At 37.0% G+C, this 24,929-nt stretch overlaps 1 pseudogene; it reads right to left on the bottom strand.

The window, feature by feature from the left end:
• Window positions 1–893: 893 nt before the first annotated feature.
• On the bottom strand, window positions 894–1,567 carry LOC133042228 (protein phosphatase inhibitor 2-like; annotated as a pseudogene).
• Window positions 1,568–24,929: the final 23,362 nt, after the last annotated feature.

Genomic DNA, 24,929 nt, shown 5'->3' with positions numbered 1-24,929 from the left:
CCATAATCAGTACAGCTTTATTCCAGTAAAAAGTCTATGTAAAGAATAGTAATTACAAATTGTGCGAGCTGGTTGAGCTTATGTTTGAGACATTTCATAATTAGCATCAAATAAAATATTTATTAAAATAAAGATGACCTAGTGCACATGCAAAAATTTAATTTAAGCAGTATAAGCCCTCTCATTGAAGGGCTCAGTGGTAAACAATCCACCCGCCAATGAAGGAGACAGGTTCGATTCCTGGGTCGGGAAGATCCCCGAAGAAGGAAATGGCAACCCTCTTCAATATTCTTTTTCTTTTCTTTTTGGCAAATTTAATCTGATAATTTATTTATGGAAAAAAGCTAGTTTTGATGAGAAAAAAGTTTAATCCTTTCCTTCTAAACATAAAAGAAACTCAACAGGAATTTTAAAGGTAGTATGCCAGAAAATGCAACAGTAACTCATAATGTAATCCTTTTCAATTAAACAGCCAAGTTGAAGACACGTGTTAAAATACTTTTCAGACTGAATATATTTATCAGCCTATATGATCTGTTGTGCTAATTGAATTTTGATTTTTTTTTAAAAAACCCAACCTTATTTATAAGAGTTGTCACATCTAGAAATGAAGAAAATAAATTAGATCCCCTCTCCCTTCCCCAAAGATATTAATTTCTAAAGCATGAAAAGCTATATATGTTATACAAATTAACCAGTAGTGTTACAAAAGTAACGTAGTTTTGGATGACATTACGCTGTATTTATGTTGAAGTACTACACAAGAATATATGTATCAATTGGGCATTTTCAGTCTAATTAGTCTCTTAAGTTATTTAACTCTTGGCAATATATAATAACTGGTACGTATTTTGGTACTTAAGTCATGATTGTAGAGAACAAGAAGCAGTATGTTAAAGTAATAGAGTTTGTATTTGACAATTACTGTGTTGAAAAAAAATATCTTCTATGAACTCTGATTTGTTTTGCAGTTGGTCACTTGTAGCAGATCCTTGACTATATTCTTCCATATCCATGCTTTCTCTAGCCGCAGTCTCTGACATTTCTTCATTCCCCTCCTCATATTTCGGTCTTTTGAGATTAATTCTCTAGCTAATTTAACAGTCAGTCCTTCACTGTAATGAAGCTTCCTTTTCATTTCAAACTGTCGCTTTTTTTTTTCTCCTTCTTCAGGTGAGAGGTCAGTTTCCTCATCTCCACTGCTTTCTGGTTCACTAACTCGATACTTTGGTTCGGAGCTTTCAGCAGCAGCAGTAGCAGCTCGTTTCGGAGCTAACATATCCGGGCTCAGGGCTTCAGCGGTTTCCGAACCACTCAGTACATCCTCCTCATCACCCACCATACGGGGGGAAGGCGTGCTCGGCAGTCTGTCTTCACTAAACCATAGGCTTCCTCTGCTGGATGAGGTCGCCAGGATGTTCATTTCATCCCACTTCTGGGACCTTTTACTCAGCTCTTGTCAACACTTGCCGGGATGTTCGGCCGAGGCCGCCACAGAGGAGGTCGTAGAGCTCTTGTTCCTCAGGATCCCCCCCATAGGCCGCTGCGAGGCCTTGGAGGCCGCCATCGCCCGCGGCTCCGCGTCGCTATTCCGCGTCACCGCTCGGCGCCGCCCGCAGGAAGGGAAGGGCCGCGCGCCGGCAGACACTCGCCACGCGGCCGCCGAGCCCGCCTGGGGCCGGAGCGGCCGCACCCGCCGTCGCGGAGACAGCCTCCACACTGTCGTCACGACACGACGGCTCGGCCGCTCCGGCGTCGTGGCGGGCGGCCCTCCGCGGGTCCTTGGCCGCGGAGAGAAGCCGACGCTCCACGTCAGTCCTAGGGCCTCGGAAACGCTGTGGACGGAGGAGCTTAGCGGGCTGCAGGCCGTGGGGTCACCAAAGAGCCAGACACGACTGAGAAACTAAACAGCCTCACTGCACGAGAGACCGTTTAAATCAACAACATAAAGTGCTTCGTGAATGTATTGCTGCCGCTGAGTCGCTTCAGTCGTGTCCGACTCTGTGTGACCCCATGGACTGCAGCCCCCCAGGCTCCCCCGTCCCTGGGATTCTCCAGGCAAGAATACTGGAGCGGGTTGCCATTTCCTTCTTCAATGCCTGAAAGTGAAAAGGAAAAGTGAAGTCGCTCAGTCGAACCCGACTCTTGGCGACCCCATGGACTGCAGCCCAGCAGGCTCCTCCGTCCCTGGGATTCTCCAGGCAAGAGTACTGGAGTGGGTTGCCATTTCCTTCTCCAATGCATGCATGCATGCTAAGTCACTTCAGTCGTGTCCGACTCTGCGACCCTATGGACAGCAGCCCACCAGGCTCTTCTGTCCACTGGAGTCTCTAGGCAAGAATACTGGAGTGGGTTGCCCGTTTTCTTTTCCATCGTGAATATATTACTATCTTGCTAACTCTCTTGAGTAGTCTCACTTGACCATGCAAAATTTAAATTTGCATCATTAGTTGATAAACGTACACTTAGTGACAAATGTAATTATAAAACTAAAGTTGTGCAGCTGAAAGAGCGTTGCTTTTTTATACCCTTCCTCTACCAGATATTTCAGGTTCACTCAGTGCAATTCCAATTCATTTGTTTCAGGTACTACTACGTGTTAACAGGTTTATAATTCCTCGGTATCTTTACAGTTTATCTTCTGTCCTGTTTCCACCATGCGTAACACCTTGAGATGTAAAAGGTAGAAATAATTAAGAGATATCATTGTTTTGATTTGCAAGCATTATGAAGGAGCAGTGGTAACAGGGAATCCAGTGTTCAATCCCCAGCTTAGTGGTCATTAGAGGTAAACCTTCTTTGCAATGGCAAGACTGAGAAATTTTTATCCTGCAGACTGTAGTTAGATTTCCTGATTCCTGGATCCTGGTAGAGTTGAAATGAGTAATTGAGGTTGCAACTTCTATATTTCTGTCTTTTGGATTAAAAAAAAGATATAAGTTTCCTTGGAAAGCTAGTTCTGTGCTGCTATTCTGGTAATCAATCCAGGAAAGCCAGCCTGGGGCCTTCATTTTTAGCCATTCCAAAGTATTTTTAAGTATCTAATTGCCTTATTAAATCTCTTTCTTTTATATTAGGTTTAATGGTTCAAAATATATGTGAACAAGTTCTGACATAGCTACATAGATGATCAACTCCTACAGGATATGGTATATCATGATTTTAAACACTAGTCTTCTTACTGCTCTTAATCAAGCAAATAATCTTATTCAATTTTATTTTTATTTCTTTTTATGGAACTGATCAGCATAATAGCTTCCTTACATTTTGTTTTTAAGTAATTTCATCCACTACCCAATAGGAGCCATGAATATGAAAATGTTTTTGTACATATAAATAATACAAAGAATATTATGCATTTGAAAATGTGTACAATATTCTAAGATAAACATTTTACAAATGTCTTCAAATAGACAACCAGTAGGGGCAAATCATGAAAGATGATGCTGTGAAAGTGCTGCACTCAATATGCCAGCAAATTTGGAAAACTCAGCAGTGACCACAGGACTGGAAAAGGTCAGTTTTCATTCCAATCCCAAAGAAGGGCAATGCCAAAGAATGCTCAAACTACTGCACAATTGCACTCATCTCACAGTCTAGTAAAGTAATGCTCAAAATTCTCCAAGCCAGGCTTAAACAATACATGAATCGTGAACTTCCAGATGTTCAAGCAGGTTTTAGAAAGGGCAGAGGAACCAGAGATCAAATTGCCAACATCTGCTGGATCATTGGAAAACCAAGAGAGTTCCAGAAAAACATCTATTTCTGCTTTATTGACGATGCCAAAGCCTTTGACTGTGTGGTCACAATAAACTGTGGAAAATTCTGAAAGAGATGGGAGTACCAGACCACCTGACCTGCCTCTTGAGAAGCTGTTTACAGGTCAGGAAGCAACAGTTAGAACTGGACATGGAACAACAGACTGGTTCCCAATAGGAAAAGGAGTAGGTCAAGGCTGTATATTGTCACCCTGCTTCTTTAACTTATATGCAGAGTACATCATGAGAAACGCTAGGCTAGAAGAAGCACAAGCTGGAATCAAGATTGCCAGGAGAAATATCAATGACCTCAGATATGCAGATGACACCACCCTTATGGCAGAAAGTGAATAAGAACTAAAAAGCCTCTGATGAAAGTGAGAGAAGAGAGTGAAAAAGTTGGCTTAAAGTTCAACATTCAGAAAACTAAGATCATGGAATCTGGTCCCATCACTTCATGGGAAATAGATGGTGAAACAGTGGCAGACTTTATTTTGGGGGGCTCCAAAATCACTGCAGATGGTGATTGCAGGCATGAAATTAAAAGATGCTTACTCCTTGGAAGGAAAGTTATGACCAACCTAGATAGCATATTAAAAAGCAGAGACATTACTTTGCCAACAAAGGTCCGTCTATTCAAGGCTATGGTTTTTCCAGTGGTCATGTATGGATGTGAGAGTTGTACTGTGAAGAAAGTTGAGTGCCACAGAATTGATGCTTTTGAACTGTGGTGTTGGAGAAGACTCTTGAGAGTCCCTTGGACTGCAAGGAGATCCAACCAGTCCATCCTAAAGGAGATCAGTCCTGGGTGTTCATTGGAAGGCCTGATGCTGAAGCTGAAACTCCAGTACTTTGGCCACCTCATGTGAAGAGTTGACTCATTGGAAAAGACCCTGATGCTGGGAGGTATTGGGGGCAGGAGAAGGGGACAACAGAGGATGAAATGGCTGGATGGCATCACCGACTGGATGGACATGAGTTTGAGTAAACTCCAGGAGTTGGTGATGGACAGGGAGGCCTGGCATGCTGCGATTCATGGGGTGGCAAAGAGTCGGACATGAGTGAGCAACTGAACTGAACTGAACTGAACTGAGGGGCAAAATTTCTAGTAGAGAAAGTTTACAAAGAAGTGTTAGTAGCAGCTGGCCTAGGGAACATTTGCAAGAACATTTGTGCATTTAGACTGGGCCAAAAAAACATTTGTTTTGTCATAATGATTGAAATAAACATTTTAATTTAGGTAGAGTTTGAGACCAAAACATGTGTCTCCAAATAAAATAATATTTAGGAAATAAATACTCTTGCAAATATGTTTCTTTACAAGGCAAATATTTTTTAGTTTTTGACAGTGCAGGTGTTAAGGTACTTAAGTAAGGTGTGGGTGTCATTCTTCATGGTAGAATAAAGGACACCATGTTTTCCTTTTCTGCAATGTTTTCTTTACTACGTAGTAGGAAAAAATGATTCAATGCCAATAATAGATAATAAAATTATAAAAAAGATGGGTAATATTTATTGTTATCTTCATTGAAATGTATTTGTTAAATGTAGCAAAGGAATATAAACTTGCTCCACTCATTATAGTGTTCTGTAAATGTTGGGATATAAAGGACTTTTGATTATATGGAATATAACATTTACAACTGTGTTAAGATCTTAAGTTTAGCTATGTTTCAAAATACATGTATATGGTTTTGTAAGGTATATCTGCCTATTATGTCTATGTTACTTCATTTCATATTAGGACATTTAACATTTTAGAGCTAATGCAAGCTGCCTTCTTGGAAGGTGGCTCTTGGAGCTGAATGCATGATTGATTTTCTTAATATGGTAACTGTGGATGAAAACCTTACTGATTAACAATGATCTGCCTTAGGAGAGCACATGAACGTGTATGGTGGTGGTGGTTTAGTTGATTTGCCAGTCTGGAGGATCTCTCCATTGATGTAAGTGGGTTTAAAATCATCTCCTGGTACTGTGCTCCTGTCAGTGTCTTCCTTTATGTTTGTTAATATTTGCTTTATATATCTAGGTGCATATATGTTTACAAATTTTACATCTTCTTGGAGCAATTTCTTTATCACTATATAAAGTGCTTTTTGCCTCTTGTTACAGACTTTAAGTCAATTTTTTCCAATATAAATATTGCTATCCCAGATTTCATTTCATATTCATTTGCATAGAAAACCTTTTCCCATCCCTTCATTTTCAGTCTGTATGTATCTTTAACACTGAACTGAGTATCATAGGCAGTATATATATGTGTGTGTATCCATTCAGCCATCTGTGTTTTGGATTGAAACTTTTAGTTTATTTACATGCAAAATAGTTCTTGATAGGTAAGTACTTATTGCCATTTTTTTTCATTGCTTTGGGGTTGTTTATGTAGTTGTTTTTTGCTCCTTTCTTTTTTGGCTCTCTTCCCTTGTGATTTGATGCCTATTTTAGTATTATTTTGTATTACTTTCCCTGTTTTGAAAAATATAGATTATCTATTATAGATTTTTCTTTTGTGGTTACTTTGAGGTTTATATTTAACAACAGTTACAAATATATAAATTTATTTTAGGTTGATGGTCTTTTAAGTTTGAATTTATGCTAACAGCCCTGTATTTTTACTGCCCATTCCCCACAATGTTTAATGGTCTTGAAATCATATTTTTCATCTTTTTGCTTACATCCCTTTATATCCCTATTTACATCCCTCAACTACTTACTGTAGATGTGGATGATTTTACTACTTTTGTTTTTTAATAATTTTACTAACTTTATAAGTGGTTAAACTATTACCTTTAGTATATGCTTGCTTTCATAAATGAGATTTTTTTTTCTCTTGTAATTTTCATATTTCTAGTCATTATCTTCTCTCTTTTGAGTTTGTGGTGAAGAATGCCTTTGGAGGAAAGCGAGGCAGCCATGGAGGCAGTGCTACTGCTGAGTCACACGCAGTTGGGGGAACGATCACTGTAGCCTCTCTCTCCCCACACACCAGTGCTGGCAGCTTAATAGAGAAGACCCCAGAGACGATGGCCTTTTGAGTGCCTGATGTGTTAAACAATAGAGAAGAAACTCAGCCTGAGGGGGTGGGGTTTGAGTACCCGATGCACTGATCAGTAGAGAAGGACCAAAGGACCAGCCAGGGATGCCAGCGTCAGGCACTAAAAAAGCTTCTGACAGTGCCAGATCTTCTGCACCTTGGCCACCAGCTTCCCTGTGCCCTAGGTGTTATCACAGTCCCCACAATCCAAGCAACCACGCCACCTACACAATCGGTCCTCGCTGGGGCAGAGCTGCCAAAGACTAGGAAAAATCCTAAAAGCACCATGCCTCCTGTGCCTGTGGCTGCAGGATTCCCTGCATACCCAGCACTGTCAGGGTCCCCACGATCCGAGCAACAGCATCGCCTCCACAATTGGTCCTCACTGGGGCAGAGCCACCAGAGGCTAGGAAAAACACTAAAAGCACCATATCTCTCGTGTCTGTGACTGCCAGCTTCCCTGTGTACCTGGCACCACGATCCCTGCATAGCAGGTCCCTCCAGGGTCCCTGCAATCCAAGCAACCACACCACCTCCACCGTTGGACCTCACTGGGGCAGAGATGAAGAACACTAGAAAAACCCCTAATAGCACCATATCTCTTGTACCTGGGACTGCTTCCCTACATACCCGGCACTTCCAGGGTCCATACCGGCCACGTAGCTGCACCACCTCCATGTCTGGTCCTTGGTGGGACAGACCCCCAGCCTCCAGGGCAGCCTCAGGAGAAATTCCTGTGGATGACCCACAAGCAGAGGTGGGAATAAAGCCACAGTTGAGCTCCAGGGACAGAGTGGCTAAGGAAATGTGTAGTTATTTGCAAGAGGACTTTTCAATCTTGACCCATTCACACAAGTTACTGACATCATAGGATCAGAAGGGAAAAATTAGGACCATAAATCCAGGGGCTTCATTCTTCACAGATTTTTCCATCACATATGCTTACATACATACACATTCTACCACCACCAACACCACCACCAATAGCAGCAAAGTTTGTATATTTATTGGCTAGAAAAGATGCAGAGAGTTCCTAAGACATGTTCATTCTTCATCTTTTTCAATCTGGATGACACACTGGGAGCTTTAGAGGAAGAATTCAAGAGGTAAAAGGTAAGTTCTGGCTTTTGAATGTAATTTTTAATTCCTGTTTAAAACAAAGCTTTATGTTTCTTCACTTTTCCATTAAAATTCAAATATAAAAGAGGTTTGATTTCATCTGCCATATGTCAAAAGCTAATATTAAAATAATCTGGTAGCCAAAACAAAATCATTTTCACAGTCATTTTTTATGTTACAAATACATTTCTAATAACCAAGCACATATTTAGAATTAAATTCAAAAAGTGAAGCAGTTTAGCATAGATTATCTTAATTGTTTCTAACTGTAATAATGCTTACCAATTTTATAGTTGAGAAGCTAAAGCTCAAGGAGCTTATATTTAATAAGTTCTAAAGTTTATATTGGAATTTTGTTAAGTGCATTTTTTTTTACTTGTAATACTTTAGAATCCTTCCCATAATGCTGCAAAACAGAAAGCAACTGGATTGTTTCCACTTGTGATTTCCTAATACAAAGTGCTTGAACTGTCATTTTCCATTAAAGGAAAATATTTTTTTTCTGTTTCTATTTATTCACATTATGATTTATCACATTACTAGAGGCTATCAAATGCTTCTAGATAAAGTCATTATTTTTGTTGTAATCATCAAGTAATTTTCCATTTTAAACACAGTATGTAAAAATAGTTCTTATACAGAAGTACAGAACAGACTTTTGAACTCTGTGGGAGAAGGTGAGGGTGGGATGTTTCGAAAGAACAGCATGTATATTATCTATGGTGAAACAGATCACCAGCCCAGGCGGGATGCATGAGACAAGTGCTCGGGCCTGGTGCACTGGGAGGACCCAGAGGAATCAGGTGGAGAGGGAGGTGGGAGGGGGGATCGGGATGGGGAATACGTGTAACTCTATGGCTGATTCATATCAATGTATGACAAAACCCCCCCCCCAAAAAAAATAGTTCTTAAAGGTCTTACATGCCTAGACACTCAAAAAATTAGATATTCTAACACATGGAAAATCCCATATGTGAGCTAAAGAGAGAAATTCAGTAATAAATCAGCTGTTCATTGTTATACATTCCTCAGAGTTTAAAATATTTTATGTCCATCCATTTGATTGTCCAAGTCACATTTAAAGGAAATGGATTATGTCTTCAGCCTTCTTACTTTCTCCAAACCACCTTGAGCACTGTTATACACATAATTGTTAAATGAGATTTACAGATGTTCATAGACATTAAAGGTGACCTGCACCCCATTTACCAGTCATACACAGAGGATGTGGTTCTCTATTTTACATGCAGTGAATTACATGGCATTTTATAACTACTCTGATTTTTTTCCCCTTAGTCTCCCTTAGCTGGTGCCAATAATTTATCTTATGAGGTTCAAAGTCTTCTGTGATGAAGCACTTATTCCCTAGGAAAGGCGACATGTGGATTTATATTCTTTCTAACTTGTAAACGTATTCTCCTCGAGTTTTTGGGAGGACAGATTTGATAAAGTGATTGAGTGAACCTGGGCTGAATGGAAGTCTAAAAATAGAATATATGTGTGCCAGAGTTGTGAAATGAGCAGAAGAAAGTGAGGGAAGCATGTTTAAATCACTTTTTTTCCCTATATTAATTCCCTCTTGTTCTCTCTGTCTCTCACTCATCTCACATATTTTTTATGAATTCACAAAATGACCATCAGCATCAAATTCTGCACTTGGGGGGGCGTAGATAAAGGTGACTTCTAATTGTTGAACTCACTGCCAGTTTTGATTTTTCACAAATTGAATGGCATATCACATACTAGTGGTCATTTGCTTACTTAGATCGGCATTCATACTACATTTGGAGTTTCACTGAACCATTTTTGTGAAAGAACAAAACTGCTTCTGTGACATCCACATGAAACTGGATCAGGGTTGACTACTACATTCTTCTATGTATGAGTAGAAGTTCTTGCTCTTCTCTTTTTTTCAAGGACCTCTGATGTGATCTTAAAGTATTTCTTTTTAACCTACCTTTGCACACTTCACCATCTAAGTATAAATCCTCTGTGCATTTGTGTGTGTGCTGCACATTCCTATTGTATACACGTTCATTCATAATTCTGAAACAGCACAGCATATGCGGTAATTTGCCAGTATAAACTATTCTTTTACAAGAAAGTGTAGGGAAACTGGAGTTCGCTCTTGATGGTGCATTTTTTTTTTTTAACCAATTTGATGCAGAGTCGAGCAGTAATGAGTTGAGCTAATGAGCTTCCCTGTAGTTCAAATGCAAAGTGACTAGTTTTAAGGAGGAAGAATGTTAGTCACATTTTCCTCTAACCATCTCTAAAAGAGTTCAGTCCTTTTATTTTACCAAATGAAAATTGAAATCCAGTCCAGAGGAAATTTGCTTCCACCTTTCCTCGTTGTAGCCCTGGAACAACTGGCTTCATTTGTCTCTGACAGCTTAATAAAAAGAAGGGTCCTCTGAAAGGTAAAAACGCTGAAATTTATTATTACTCTGCCTTATCCATTTCAAATGATAGCATTAGAGTGTTTTGTTCTTATATGCCATTTTTCTTCCCTGGAACCTAATTGTGTTGCTCCCTTACCATTTATCCCATCTGTCACTGGGCACACTTTGTACAATAGATGCCTCTCTTCAGCGTTTACAGTAACATGAGCAACAGCATTTAAGTGACTTGCCAGAACCACAGCCACTTAGCTGTCAAGTCTTCATTGAAAACACAAATAAACCTGATTTCCAATTCTGTGCCCATAAATTATGTCGCATAACCTAATAACTGAAGGATCAATTTGTTTTTAAGTTGTGAAATGAGCTCGTAACACTTGGCAAAGCGCTTACCTGTCCACAGTACCCAGGTTGCCTTGAAACCATAGACTAAAAATGTCTTGGCTTTATAATAGTTCGAAACGGATAGCATTCAGTAGACACTTTACTCTTCTTTTTATTTTTTTAAATAAGAAATCTCAAATTCTTTCTTGACAGGATTACCCCCAAGGATGCTGCTGAAAAAGTAGCAGTTAAATAGAATCCTCAGGCCACACAATTTTTCAACCGCCCAGCCCTGAGGGTCGGCCGGGTTGCCCACTGCTGCCTGGACCCTGGGAGTCAGCGGTCCTCTAGTCCTCCAGCGCGGAGCCCTTAGCCTCGCCTATTCCAGGGCCCTTCCCTTTATGCATGCGCATACATCCTTTTCGGGTCTGTGTTGCACAGTCCAGGTAGCTCTTGAAGAAGAATTTCACTCTCCTGGGGGCCAGGCTCAAGTGAATGACCCTCCCGAAGTTATCCCAGACTTCCTCCTGTCTGACATGTGTGATGATCATGTTGATGTAGATCAACCAGATATCCATGTGGCTTTGGGTAAATGGCTCAGCATTTTCTCAAAAATGGCTTTGACATACTCTGCAGTCCCCAGCGATACTCTAAAATTTTGAATTTTGATCTTTTCCCAGGTTGGCAATACATTCATGATGCTGGGCAGCAGCACCCTAGCCCCAGTCAGCTACAATCATGAGGGTGAACAATAAAAGGACAAGTGTTCTGCACCGAGACAGCCAGTCTGTGTTTCACTTAGGTACAGTTTCAGTTCAGTCGCTCAGTCGTGTCCGACTCTTTGAGACCCCATGGACTGTAGCCCACCAGGCCCCTCTATCCGTGGAATTTTCCAGGCAAGAGTACTGGAGTGGGTTGCCATATCCTTCTCCAGGGGCTCTTCCTGACCCAGGGATCGGACCCAGGTCTCCCGCATTGCAGGCAGACGCTTTACCGTCTGAGCAGCCGGAGAAGCCCCATATATTGGACACATGTATGTTAATGAGTGAAATATTCCCTTCTGTTATTGATCTCTGTGTCATTATATACTGTCCTTCTTTGTCTTTATGAACTTTGTTTTAAAGCTTGTTTGATATGAGTATTGCTATCCTTGCTTTCTCCTTGTTTCCATTTACACGAAATGTCTCTTTCCATCCACACGAAATGTCTCTTTCCATCCACTTACTTACAATCTGTCTTTCACCCTAAAGTGAGTCTCTTGTAGACAGCATATTGTAGGTTCTTATTTTTTATTCATTCTGCCACTCTATGTATTTTGATTTGAGCATTTAGTTCATTGGGATTTACAGTAATTTTTGATGTTTGTGCTTATTGTTATTTTAAATCTTGTTTTCCAGTTGATTTTGTAGTTTTTCTTTGTTCCTGTCTTCATTTTGTTTTCCCTTTTGTGGTTTAGTGGTTTATTTTGTATTATGCTAGAGTTCTTTTCTTTTTTATTTCTCTAAATATATTGTGTGTTTTTGATTTGTGGCTACTCTGGTTTACAGGTACATTAACCAATAGCTATATTTATCTGCTTTACACTGACAGTCATATAAATTCAAACACATTTTAAAAGATCTACTCTTTTTACTCCTCTCTCTCACATTCTGTGATTATTTTTCCTATTTCTAATTTTAATTTTTATTCTTTTGATATTAATTGTAGTCATAATTGCTTTTACAAATTTTTGGAGTATTTCTAATCTAGTTGCCAACTAACTTTTAATGATCTTCAGTTCTTTTATATATTTGCCTTTCTTACTGTAATCTTCCCTTTCTTATACATTCTTGCTACCTTGATAGGTATAGTATTGCTATGCTCTTTTAGTTTTGTTTTCTGTATTTTTTTTTTTTTTTTGGTTAAAAGCAAGTCACTAGATCCTGTCCATTCTCAAGGGGATAGGATTGCATGAGAGTTTGAATAATAGAAATCTAGACTCATTAGAGCTATCTAAAAATCTGTCTACCAATGAGGCAAAAATAAAGACTTTGTCAGTACCTACTTTTCTGCCCCCGCCATGGGAGAATCAGTTAAATTAAATTAAAACTTACAACATACTTCATGAATTACGTATAATAAAGCAATGTAAAAGGGGTTCTAAAATAGAAATGGTAAAAGTATTTCAAAACAGGAAGAAGTAAAAGAAACTAATAAGACCATAGCAGAACTTTTTGATGCAAGAGAAAAACTACATTCTTCTGAATACCTGTATCAAGTATTAGTTCAGACATTTTATATAAATTATAATAATGAGGAGAACTGAATATGAAAACATAAAATCTATATAAAAGACTAATGTTATAAATTCTGGATTAACATATGATTCAAAGTTTCATTAAAAATTATCCGAAATTGAGTAACTTAATATCATTAAAAATTAAAGGAAACAGAGACTATCACCTTTATTGATAAAATAAGTAAAATAAAACTGATTTTAATATGTAATTCAATAATTTTTGGATTTAATTGACCTGGAAAGAGTTTGCAAGCAGTAATAGTTTTAATTATTCATGGAGTGACTACATGCATAGATATAAAGGTGCATATGGAAAAAGAGAGGACAGCAGTCTCATGAATATACTCTTAAACATGATAGTTGATGTTATATTTTGTTACCTCAGGAAATAACCTTGGCTTTTTCCAACATCCAAAGACATGATACAGAATCAATAGCAATTACCCTTGCACTTTTAATACTACCTCGGGTGGATTTGTCCAACATAGTATTCCATCTGCCACTTTATCATCTGTTTATTGGTTTGACAAATGTTTATTGAGTATCAGGCACTATTTTAAACATTTTTCTATGTACTAATATTGAGCTTACATTTGTCTCATGTGCACACATTGCTTCTTGTACACCATCAAGAACAGAAGTTGTAAAATAGTTAAAATTATATTCATACTATTTTATCTTTATATAGGTTATATCCATATCCATGCTTAAGTACTTTTACTTACAAAATAAGGAGCTCTGTTTTAAGCACCATATTTTTAGAACTGAGTGTACAGCTAAACCTAAAGTAAAACCCATAGATTATGTGCATCTGAAAAACTGCTGGGTTCAATTCATCCCCAAGTTCATGTACTGTCTAGCACTAGCACAAATGTTTAGTTCTTTGAAATAGTAATTTATGTATTAAATACAAATGCCTATAAAAAGGAATATCTACTTCTACTTTTAGCCAAGTTAACTACATCAGAGCTTTCTAGAGATTGAAACTGTAGGCAGTAGCTTAATGGTATATATACAGAAAGGATTTTTTTAAATATGGGTACAGAAATAACAACTTTGGTCCCAAGTAGACACAAAGAGAGAGAGAATAAAGCAGAAAAGCTGTCACATGCTTTCTTGGTCAGCTGGAATAGCCTTAGCAAACCTACACAAAGGAAGAAGCAACCAAACAGAAATGTCTTGAAATTGAGGAAGAGAACTGTGTATAGTCATGTGGGAATCATGTCTAGGGACTACTTTACAAAATAAATCATCTATATTTTGAAGTCTAGATGTCATTTAATTGCAAGAGGATAAAACAATCCTAGAATAATGTTTACTGCCTCCATTTATAATCTACAAAATGGATTGGAATCACCCTGAATATTGTTTGGAAGGACTGATGCTGAAGCTGAAACTTCAATATTTGGTCATTTGATACAAAGAGCAGACTCATTGGAAAAGACCCTGATTCTAGGAAAGATTGAAGGCAGAAGAAGGGTGTGACAGAGGATGAGATGGATGGATGACATCATTGACTCAATGGACATGAGTTTGAGCAAACTCCGGGAGATAGAGAAGGAGGGACAGGGAAGCCTGGCATGCTGAAGTCCAAGGGGTCACAAAGAGGTGGACATGACTGAGTGATTGAACAATGACAAAAGAGAAAAATGCTCTACAGAGTAGCAGGTGGATTAAAGAGACAAGACAATGAAGAGAGGGACTCAAATGAGGAGGCAACTGAAAAATATTCTAGATGAGATGGTTAAGGATTGAGCAATATTGTTTCAGTAGACAGAGAATGAGACCAGAAGGGTATGAAGGAAATAAGACTTGTTTATAAATTACTTGGAATTTGAAGAAAAGAGTGTAATCTAACAAACTATTTTGGATAACTGAATAATTGCTATGATACATACATGTAATTCAAGAGGAGGAAGATTTCGTTTTGAGTAAAGGTATGTTTAAAGCATCTGAGAATCATGCAGTTGGTCACTGATCTACAAGAAAGCAGAAACACCATCTGACTCATGGAATAAAAAAGTCTACTTAATGACGCAAGTCTTGGGAATCATCTGAAGACATGGATGAAAATACATCCACCATTAGAGTATAAAAAAAGTAGAAAGCTGTGTGTAGAATTTTAAAATATACTTATCAGTAGAAGATTGTACTAAAATGACTGGAATTTATAAGGAGAAGAAGAGCATAAGATGATGTCATGGATAACGGTAGACCTTCAAGAAATATGGTATGATTAATAGTAACAGATGTCATTAAGAGTAAGATCAGAAAATATACCACATTTACTGGTGAGAATCATTACCGGTTGTGATAAAAAGGGCCCTAAATAGCTAACTGTACTGGTAGTCTTAAAGCAAATATAGAAATACATATTACTGAAAAAAACATAATTGTACATCAAAAGGGAAAATTTAAGAATAAGATTTTGAGATGACGATAGTAAAGATATAATGAATTCATATAGCCTGACATTTCTATGTAATTTATGTAAGCAATGTATGTACTCATTCAAACCTAATGAGAAATAACAACAACAAAAACCTGAGAACTACAGAGCTTCATTCAAACCCCATAAGAAATAAATACCTAAGAGTCACAGCTTCAGTTTCACAGATATAAAAAGATCCAGAGTTGCTTAAGTTCACACAGGTGGTAACTGACAGAACTAGAATTTTAACGAACCCACATAGATTTTTAGCCTCTACACAATACTCAGTTTTGTCACATCTAGTCCATGGGATCCCAAAAGAGTCAGACAAGACTTCCCAACTAAACAACAACAATAAATAAAAGAGAGTGGTGGAACATTTAGCATCTACTTGTGAATGGAAGAAATAATTGCGCATGTTCTATTATTTTATGAATCTTCAAAGAATTCAAGGATATCCACGATGCTTTTTGTGTTAAGTAATTATAAGTAATTATAAAGAATATTCTAATACTCCGACCAGCATAAATTCATGTATGTTGCCCAGCTATATCTCATATTTTAGGGTTGTTGCTTTTGTTCAGTCACTAAGTTGGGTCCAACTCTTTGAGACCCTATGGACTGCAGCATGACATCAGCTGGTGATGTCCAATGTAAAGTCACATCTCGTGTTGCTGAAAAAGTGTGTTTGCTATGACTTGTGTGTTCTCTTGGCAGAATTCTGTTAGCCTCTGCCCTGCTTCATTTGTACTCCAATGCCACGCTTGCCTGTTACTCTAGGTATCTCTTGGCTTCCTTCTTTTGCATTCCAATCCCCATAAAAGCAAACAAGTTTGAGTCAGTGGTAGTGAGGTGGATGAACCTAGAGCCTGTAATACAGAGTGAAGCAAGTCAAAAATAGAAAAACAAATACCAAATATATGGAGTATAGAAAAATGGTATTGATGGAGCTAATTACAGAGAAGCAGTGGAGATGTAGAGAAAGGACATGTGGACACCAGGGAGTCTGGTGCTCTGTGATGACCTAGGGGGCTGGGGCGGGGAGGGGAGGGAGGCTCCAGAGGGAGGGAAGGTATGTATAGCTACAGCTGAACTGTTCTGTTGTACACTGTATAGCAGAAACTAGTACAACATTGTAGGTCAATTTTCCTCCAAAGAAAAAAGAAAATTAAAAAATAAAACAACATTGTGCAGAGGGCTTCTGAAAGACAAAATTTATCAGTGACCTAAAGAAAAGTAAAGCTCTCAACATCTTTTGTTTTCCTGTGAGACTTCACTCTGCATAGATGTTTCATAGTATTTAGACATGTGAATAAAGGATTTCTGCACAGCTCCTTAGAATCTAACTGTTTCTAAAAGACTCTTCTATGCTCACTTTTATAGCTGTTTTGGAAATCATTGGTTCACACAAATAGGTACTATTTTTAGGTGTATGTTGTGGGCTAAATAACAGCTCCCCAAGATATCCATGTCCTAATCACCAAAACCTGTGATTTTTACTTCATATGATAACAGGGATTTTAGAGGTGTGATTTAGGACCTTGAGATGCACAGTTTATCCCATACTAGCTGGGTGGGCTCTAAAAGTAATCACAGTGGTTCTGTAAGAAGGAGGCAGAGGAGATTTGACTTCAGAGATAGAAGAGGAAAAAGTGATGTTATGATGAAATAGATTTAAAGATGCTATGCTGCTAGCTTTGAAGCTGGAGGAAGCAGTCAATAACCATGAAATATAAGAACTGTTCTAACTGTTGGAATAACCAAGGAGATGGATTCTCCCCTGAGAGCTTCCCAAAGGAACCCAACCAGGCTGGCACCTTGGTTTTGGCCTAGTGAGACTGGTTTCAGGCCTCAGAACTCTAGAATTGTAAAAGAATAAATGTGTGTTGTTTTGAGGTTAAATAATATGATAATCTCGATAGATTCAGAGAAAGCTTTTGACAAAATTCAACTCTGATTTATGATAAAAATTCTCCAGAAAATGGGCATAGAAGGAACCTACCTCAACATAATAAAGGCCATATAGGACAAACCCACAGCAAATATTATTCTCACTGCTGAAAAACAAAGCATTTCCTCTAAGATCAGGAACATGACAAGGGTGGCCATTCCCACTATTATTATTCAATATAATTTTGGAAGAAGTCCTAGCCATGGCAATTAGAGAAGAAAAATACATAAAAGATATCCATATTGGGCTTCCCTGGTGACTCAGATGGCAGAGAATCTGCCTGCAGTGCAGGTGACCAGTTTCAATCCTTGGGTTAGAAAGATCCCCTTGAGAAGAGAATGGCTGCCCACTCCTGTATTGTTGCCTGGAGAATTCCATGGACAGAGGAGCCTGGCGGGCTACAGTCTATGGGGTTGCAAAGAGTCAAATATGACTGAGCAAATAACAGGAGAGGAGGAGATCGAGATTGGAAGAAGTAAAACTCTCACTGTTTGCAGATGACATGATACTAAGCACTTTTTTAGAGTGTAGGTCTTATGATCAAATTTTTTTCAGCTTTATCATGCTTGAAAATGTATTCAATCTACATATTTAAAAAATATTTTTGTTGCCTAATATTCCTAGGTTGACAAATTTCTCTATGATACTCTAAAGATGTTTCTTCACTGCTCATTTTTGTGGATATTTTCTATAAGACATCTGTTGTTACTTCTATATTTGTTCCTCTGTATGTAAAGTGTATTTTTCTCTCTGGCTATCTTTTTTAGACTTTCATTTTTTCATTACAATTGTTCAATTAATCATGCAATTTAATTGTAATGTAGAATTTAATTATTATGTGCTATAATTGTTTTCATTTTTTACATGGGATTCATTAAGCTTATTTGATTATAATTTTTATCAAACTTTAACATTTTTCTATAATTTTATCACAAAATTTTTACATCTCTCTCTCTTTTCTCTTGCTCAGATCTCCAATTACTGCTGTGTTTGTTTGTTTAGCATTGTCCAGATTTCACTCATACTTTTTTCCTTCCCCCTATGTTTCATTTTAAATAGTTTTCATTGTTATGTCTTCTATTTTACTAATGTTTTCTTCCAAAACATTTATATTCTCATGGCATCCCCAGCCAGTATATCTTTATTCTAAAATATATATATTTTTCATATTCTAGAATTTGATCTGGGTAACTTTATATCATCCATGTCTTTACATAACTTCTTCAACATAGGAAATATAGTGAGTACCTAAGTGTCTTCATTTTATAATTCTGACACCTGATACTGTTCTATTTTAGTTTTAATTATTTTTCTCATTACAAGTCTTGTTTGTCTGTTTCTTTGCATCCCAGACAGTCTCTGACTAAATGATATACGCTGAGAATTTTACCTTTTTTGGATAATAGATAATTTTGTGTTTCTACAAATGTTCCTAAACCTTGTTCTGGGACTCAGGTTACTTGGAACATTCTGACTTTCTGGGGTCCTGTTTTTGCAACTTTTTAGCAGGTACCTGAGAAGAATTTAGTCAATGACTAATTATTCTCAGTTACTGAGATAATACCATTCTCCATTTTCTATTCAATGATCATGAATTTTCAGGGTTTTTAGTCTGGCTGATGGGAATAGTTGATATTCTTTGCCTTCAAAACTATTCCTCTAATTCAGATACTAGTTCTCCCAGAAAACTTTTCCCTGGGTTTCAGATAGTTTCCTCAAGGGTGAAGATGTTTCCATATATCATTTAATACTCAAGAGAGACCCTCTGCAGATCTTCAGTTCTCTCTACATGTAGCTTTCTACACTCTGGTATTGTTTTGTAAACCTGGTCACCTTGGTGTCTTGAGCTGTCAGTTTCACCCCCTCAGCTTGGCAAATTCACCTGGATTCCCTTGAGTTCCATGTTTCTTTACACTAGTCTGGAAATTCCCTCAGTGAAGTAATCTGGGATGTGTTTTTTTCTTTTCAGGGAGTATTTCCCTTCTTTGCCTAATATGCAGTATTCTGAAAGCCACTGCCTAATAATACATTTTGTCTGATTTCTTGGCAGTTTCAAGTGGAAGTAAAAATCCAGTCCTTTTATACATCTTGGTCTATAGTTTTGAATGTTCATTCTTTTCTATACATAGTAGAGGTAATATAGTGCCTTTAATTTTCGTCTTGAAACAACTCATGTTCTATATGTTGTTGTTCAGACTTTGGATATCATCTTTATCATTATTTTCAGAAAATAGCAGTCCAGTTAACAGCTTTATGTAATTTTTAGATTGTTATTGTGGGTATAATTTATTATTCAGATATGTATTTATTAGTTTATGTTTTATAAATTATTTTTTATAAATTTTATAAATTTATTTTTTATGTTTTATGTTTTATAAATTAATTAGTTTTACTTATTCTTAGAATATAAAAAGTATACTTACTTTCTATTTTCATGATACACCTCATTCAAATCTAAACTATATTTTTCATATGTTTTTATCATTAATGTTATTACAGATAGGAGCATGTATTTATCTCTGAACTTTCTATTTTGTTCCATTGATGTATATTTCTTTGTGCCAGGACCATACTGTCCTGATGACTGTAGCTTTGTAGTATAGTCTGAAGTCAGGAAGGTAATTCCTCCAGTTCCATTCTTCTTTCTCAAGATTGCTTTGGCTATTCGAGTTTTTTCTGTTTCCATACAAATTGTGAAATTATTTATTCTACTTCTGTGAAAAATATCGTTGGTAACTTGATAGGGATTGTGTTAAATCTACAGATTGCTTTGGGTTGTATACTCATTTTCACTGTATTGATTCTTCCAATCCACAAATATGGTATATTTCTCCATTTGTGTCACCTTTGATTTCTTTCATCAGTGTTTTATAGTTTTCTATATATCAGTCTTTTGTTTCTTTAGATAAATTTATTCCTAAGTATTTTATTCTTTTTGATGCAGTGGTGAATGGGATTGCTTCCTTAATTTCTCTTTCTGTTTTTTCATTGTTAGTGTATAGGAATACAAGGGATTTCTGTGTATTAATTTTGTACCCTGCAACTTTACTCACTGATTAGCTCTACTAATTTTCTGGTGGTATCTTTAGGGTTTTCTATGTAGAGGATCATGTCATCTGCAAACAATGAGAGTTTTACTTCTTCTTTTCCAATTTGGATTCTTTCATTTCTTTTTTTCTTCTCTGTTTTCTATGGCTAGAACTTTCAAAGCTATATTGAATAGTAGTGGTGAGAGTGGGCACCCTTGTCTTGTTCTTGGTTTTAGAGAAAATGCTTTCAATTTTTCACCATTGAGGATAATTTTTGCTGTGGGTTTGTTGTATATGGCTTTAATTATGTTAAGGTATGTTCCCTCTATGCCTACTTTCTGGAGAGGTTTTATCATAAATGGCTGTTGAATTTTGTCAAAGGCTTTCCCTCCATCTATTGAGATAATCATATGGTTTTTATCTTCCAGTTTGTTAATATGGTGTACCACATTGATTGACTTGAGAATACCGAATAACCCTTACATCCCTGGGATAGAGCCCACTAGGTCATGATGTACAATCTTTTTAATATGTTGTTGGATTCTGTTTGCTAGAATTTTGCTGAGAATTTTTGCATCTATGTTTATCAGTAATATTGGCCCATAGTTTTCTTTTTTGTGTGACATCTTTGTCTGGTTTTGGTATCAGGGTGCTGGTGGCCTCATAGAATAAGTTTGAGAGTTTGCCTCCCTGTGCAATTTTCTGGAATAATTTGAGTAGGATAGGTGTTAGCTCTTCTCTAAATTTTTGATGGAATTCACATGAGAAGCCATCTGGTCCTGAGCTTTTGATTGTTGGAAGATTTTTTATTACAGTTTCAATTTCCATGCTTGTGATTGGTTTGTTCAGATTTTCTATTTATTCCTGGTTCCATTTTGGAAGGTTATGATTTTCTAAGAATTTTTCCATTTCTTAATGTCATTACAGGTATAGTTGATTTATAACTGATCTATTAATATTTGTTATATTTTATACTTTGTATTTCTACCAATTTACTCTTACATGTCTAGTAATTCTTATTTATATATCATGGTACTATGTTGATCAGGATTAGAGTTTTATCATTGTTTATTGTTTAGTACAGATTTATATTTTGTAACTCCACTAGTTCTTAGAGGGACTCCAAATTTAAATTTAAAGAATAAAGGTGAAACATGGCAATGATTCATTTCTGCAAGTAGGCTTAGGAGATTAGGGAGAGAACCATTTACATCAATACTAGAGAAATCTACATTGTTTTCCAGTTCTTAGCAAAGCTGTTTGCATCTACTGGTGCTTTGTAGCTTCTTTCACAGCATCATATTCATTTGGAATACTTCAGCATACTCTTCTCAGGAGTGATCTATACATCATTTCTCTATGGCTTCCTTCATCCTATTCTGCATAGTATTACTTAAATACAATAGTATTTAAGTAAGAACCATCAAGTAATCCTTCTTAGTTTGCAGGGCCAGTGTATATTTCCCTTTATCTTTTCTTGATAATGGAATGTACACTTGATAGGAAATGGGAATAGGGATTAGACTTGGCATAGTCACATCCCTGCAAATAAAGTCACCTTCAAGTCTCCAGCAGATGCTAGTGGCTGGATAAAGAGAGCTGTTGTGTGTTAGGGAACCCCCTGGTGGCTCAAATGGTAAAGAAACTGCCTGTGGTGCAGGAGACCTGGGTTTGCTCCCTGAGTTGGGAAGATCCCCTGGAGAAGGGAATGGTACCCAGTCCAGTTACCCTCAAGGCTCCAGTACATGCTAGTGGCTGGTAAACACAGCTATTACCTAACTTATTAATACCCTATATTCTTCATCTGTAAAACTGAACTATTATTTGTAGTTATAGCATGATGGTTGTGTAAGCTAATATATTCAAACAGAAAGCACAGCATCTGTCATAACTTAAGAACACGGTAAGTATATGCCATTATCATGATTATCATTAACTATTAATCAAAAAAGAAAAAAAGCAAGATCAAAGGTAGAAAAGGAACAAATTCTTACAATATAAACATTATTGGAAGAGAGCAATGCTTAGGCCTGAAAAACCCTAAGTGAGAAATAGAATATTTGAAACATTGGTATAATATCAAATTTTAAGGAAATTTCTTCCCTTATGAATGATTCAATATCTTGTACTTTTAAATTAATTCTTAAAACATTGACATATAAGCATGTAATTAAGGAGAAGATTAAAATGCTTAAGTTTGTAACAAATTAAATTTAACTCAAATTTACTAGACTCAATTTCTGGGGGGAAATTAAGAACACTATATTGTCTGGTCTGTCTCTCTCTCTTTTTTGTTTTTTGTTTTTGTTTTATTTTAACATTAAGATAAAGGTAAAAATAATAGCTCATAAGAACACAGCATGTAGTAAGTGTCCCATAAATAATAGCCATTATTACATAAAGGAATGAAGACAGTACTCATATCAGTACTATTAAAATGTTGCAAACATAATTTCAGAGATTCTGGACTATGCTTTTCTGAGCACCAGTTGGTAGTTGCATTTAGAATAAAGCTCTTTGTTTAAAGAGGGAATTTTTGTTTGTTTTCTTTCTCTTTTTTTTTTCTATTTAATGTGTCTGATTACTAAGTTGTCTAAATTTTAATATTTATGTTTTTAAGTCTTAACAAGAATCCATCTTTTAAAAATCTCTAACTTCATAATTAACTGTACGTGCAATATTTTGAAGAGAGAAGGTTAGAATGAATTTCCAACTTACCTAAGTATTCACAGAATTACTTGTAATTCTTTAGAAAGTTTATTGTCATGGTTTATATGCTTCTCCATTGCATTTTAAAGTTTTGATTGCCTTCTTCAGTTCAGTTGCTCTGTCGTGTCCCACTCTTTGGGACCCCATGGACTGCAGCACTCCAGGACTCCCTGTCCATCAACAACTCCTGGAGTTTACTCAAACTCATGTCCATTGAGTCGGTGATGCCTTCCAACAATCTCATCCTCTGTCATCCCTTTTTCCTCCTGCCTTCCATCTTTCCCAGCATCAGGATCTTTTCAAATGAGTCAGCTCTTCGCATCAGGTGGCCAAAGTATTGGAGCTTCAGCTTCAGCATCAGTCCTACCAATGAATACTCAGAACTGATATCCTTTAGGATGGACTGGTTGGATATCATTGCTGTCCAAGGGACTCTCAAGAGTCTTCTCCAACACCACAGTTCAAAAGCATCAATTCTCTGGCACTCAACTTTCTTCACAGTCCAACTCTCACATCCATACATGACTACTGGAAAAACCATAGCCTTGACTAGACACATCTTTGTTGGCAAAGTAATGCCTCTGCTTTTAAACATGCTGTCTAGGTTGGTCATAACTTTCCTTCCGAGGAGTAAGCATCTTTTAATTTCATGGCTGCAGTCACCATCTGCAGTGATTTTGGAGTCCAGAAAAATAAAGTCAGCCACTGTTTCCACTGTTTCCCCATCTATTTACCATGAAGTGATGGGACTGGATGCCATGATCTTAGTTTTCTGAATGTTGAGCTTTAAGCCAACTTTTTCACTCTCCTCTTTCACTTTCATCAGAGGCTTTCTAGTTCTTCTTCACTTTCTGCCATAAGGGTGGTATCATCAGCATATCTGAGGTTATTGATATTTCTCCTGGAAATCTTGATTCCAGCTGTGCTTCTTCCAGCCCAGCGTTTCTCATGATGTACTCTGCATATAAGTTAAATAAGCAGGGTAAAAATATACAGCCTTGATGTACTCCTTTTCCTGTTTGGAACTAGTCTGTTGTTCCATGTCCAGTTCTAACTGTTGCTTCCTGACCTGCATACAGATTTCTCAAGAGGCAGGTCAGGTGGTCTGGTATTCCCATCTGTTTAAGAATTTTCCACAGTTTGTGGTGATCCATGCGATTCATGGGGTTGCAAAGAGTCAGACACGACTGAGAGACCGAACTGAACTGAACTGATATGAACACAGTCAAAGGCTTTGGCATAGTCAAAATAGCAGAAATAGATGTTTTTCTGGAACTCTCTTGCTTTTTCAGTGATCCAGCGGATGTTGGCAATTTGATCTCTGATTCCTCTGCCTTTTCTAAAACCAGCTTGAACATCTGGAAGTTCACGGATCATGTATGCCTTCTTAGCATAACACAGTAATTGCACTTGGTAAAAGTCTTATACACAGTTTACTAATTGATTAAAAATAATTTTTTCGAAAGGCCATATTCCAGATGGAGGTTTTCAATTCACATCAAAGAAAAGTTCCATGTATTTTTGGAATTTTAAATTAAAAATGGAATTAAGTAGAATAGAACTTAGAAAATATTGGTCAGGGCTTTACTAAGATTCTAAGCTTGTCACTATAAATTTAAAAATTAGTTTCCTTACTATGTATTAAAATATAAAAGATAAGGAAGTAGTAACTGATGAAAATTAGATTTTACTTAAAATGAAACTCATGATTGGTCTTTATTTCCAACTTACTATGTTCTCAGACAAAAGAAACTAAAAAATTACAGCAATCTTCGTCATACCTAAATAACTACAAAAATTACTTTTAAAATATAACATATGCTCATATATCATGAAAAATGCATAAATTCAATTTTTTAAAAAGTTCTATGTGTTCTGAAAGAAAAAAAATTCA

Source organism: Dama dama, chromosome 21 (assembly GCF_033118175.1).
Source record: "Dama dama isolate Ldn47 chromosome 21, ASM3311817v1, whole genome shotgun sequence".
NCBI lineage: Eukaryota > Metazoa > Chordata > Mammalia > Artiodactyla > Cervidae > Dama > Dama dama.
Note: the sequence above shows the minus strand (reverse complement) of the source record. Positions and strands in the feature narration are given on the sequence as shown.